This window comes from Nestor notabilis, unplaced genomic scaffold (genome assembly GCF_000696875.1).
Source record: "Nestor notabilis isolate BGI_N333 unplaced genomic scaffold, ASM69687v1 scaffold32130, whole genome shotgun sequence".
Taxonomy (NCBI): Eukaryota; Metazoa; Chordata; class Aves; order Psittaciformes; family Psittacidae; genus Nestor; species Nestor notabilis.
In genome coordinates this window covers 24288-26560 of record NW_009910409.1, presented here as the reverse complement: position 1 = coordinate 26560, position 2273 = coordinate 24288, and positions in this window count along the sequence as shown.

Here is a 2273-nt window from a genome sequence, read left to right as displayed (position 1 = left end):
ATTGCAAGTCACTTGCTTAGCTCTCTTGCTAGTGCATCCTTCAAGCAAGGCAACCAGGGCTAGCTCTGTGGAAGAACAAACCACTCTCCAGAAAGATGATTCCAGGGTTTTTTGGTGCAAGATCTCCATATCATGCCTTTTCTATACCGCACTACTTTTATTTTATAGCCCTGAGTTCCTTCTAAACCCACCTTTCCCCATCTCCAGTTACTGGGGCTCAGTGCCACAGGTTTGCAAGAGCACTGTGGATGAACCTTGCCTCCCAGCAAGGGCCTTGATGTGACTCACTGAGTCTGCACCTCCCTGGATTATGTGTGCACAGCCCCCCATGAAGGGACTCCTCTCACTCAACTTTAGACATCATCTGTGCCAGTCATTCTTGGTTGTTTCATAGTTTGGGTAAGAATAAGGACTTGCTTTATCCAGCCCATGTAGGACTCCAATTTCAAGATGCACTGGAAGTTTTAAGAGGTGTCCCCTGAATGCAAAGGAAGCTCATACAGCAGTGCCTGCACTGCAGATGGATGAAGTTGCTTGGAGGACCCTCAGACACCAAACTTGCCAGTATCCACTGGCAGTGGATGAATATGTCAGCGTGTGCAGATTTGTCACTACCCAGATTTCTGGGGGATTGCACTTGGCAGGCCCTTGCCACGTTTATATCAACCAGTAGGGCCTTGGAAGTTGGCATGCTGGTGTCACTCCAACCGCAATTAGGTGGGGACACCTAAGGAGTGCAAGAAGCTCCTTGGTCATGGAGGCATGATCAGGGACAGTTCAGGTTTGCATCTCACGGTGGCATTATAAGGTGATCCATTATGAAACATGCCCTGGGAAAAACTTCGAGTTTCAGCGAGAAATACAGCATAAGAGATAAAATGACCGCATCAGGAGAGTCAGGATACAGATGGACCAGGCTCTCCTTGTCGTTACAGGAGACCTGGGGTCAAGTCTGAAGATTTTAACTTGGTCTTTCGTGTCCCCAAGCTTTTCCTTGATTAGTTGCTTTTCACACTTAGTTGGCTGCTTCTGGCCCCAGGGGCATAAGCTGGGACAGCCTTTACTGACATGAGCAGCTGGCCACATAGTTTGACTGATAGATAGCCAGAGATATGCCAGACACACAAGCCTAAAGGGAATCTGTACTGGGTGGTGGTGGTGGTGGATCGTTACGTTTTCTTTTTCTAACACATTGTGAATAACTTGGACAGGTGGATACCTGCCCATTTATTCTTCAAAGCCATTTATACAATTATTAGGCTGTCATAAATAACCAGTAAATGACAATATTCCACTTAAACCTGCATCTTTACTAATTGAATAATTCCTTCTCCTGAAAAATCTCATAGTTTAGTAATTTATTGCTAATCCTCTTATATATACACAAATATACACATGTACATATGCATATGATGTACACAGATACTTGCATGCACACAGAGACTTCCTATTTACTTTGCTTATTTCCAAAGGCAGTGTATTACAGGCATGGACTCCATAAATTTCTACTTTGACATGGGCATTGTGCTATTTCATAACCTTCTTCTAGATTCCAGATTACAGCATTAACCTTTTGTTGGCCAGAGGCTGGTACTGTTAAACTCTTCATTCCTAACAGGTGTGCTCTGATGTCCAGGCTTTTGGATATGTAGTACTTACTTCCTATGTTTTTCATGAAAACCCACTGTCTCTTGGTACTCTTGAAGTGGAATTTTTGTACTGCAGACTTTCTCAGAATGGAAAAATTACTTTCTATCCAGACTTTCTCAAGAAAAGGGATTACTGTTATTACTGGCTTGGTTTTGGTTTGGGGCTTTTTTTAGTTTGTTGGTTTGGTTTGTCTTCTTACCTTCCTGTTCACTTAATGCTCTGAGCAGTTTCACATGCTAGTTTAGATGACATAGGCATTGTCACGCACCTTTGCCTTTGGGTTGTGACACAAGTTTATACAACCAAAGAGAAGAAACCCTGGTTACTGGATGCCTATGTCTCATCTGATAATAAGGTTATGGCAGGTCTGAGGAGTCATTGAACGGATAGTAGCCTGAAATTAAGAGGTGGAGGACTTTTTTGATGGGTGGTCTCATAAAAGTCTACTGGGAAGACAGACTAGCCCCAGAGGAATACTGTGCTGTGGCTTGACAAAAAAAATCGTGAGTGAGATTGTGAGGCACGCAGGGTGGCTGATTCATGCAGTGAAGTAGGCTTAATGGAAGATGTCAGAATAGACAGATTCAGATGGCTGCTTGGAGAACTTCACTGTATCCATCCAG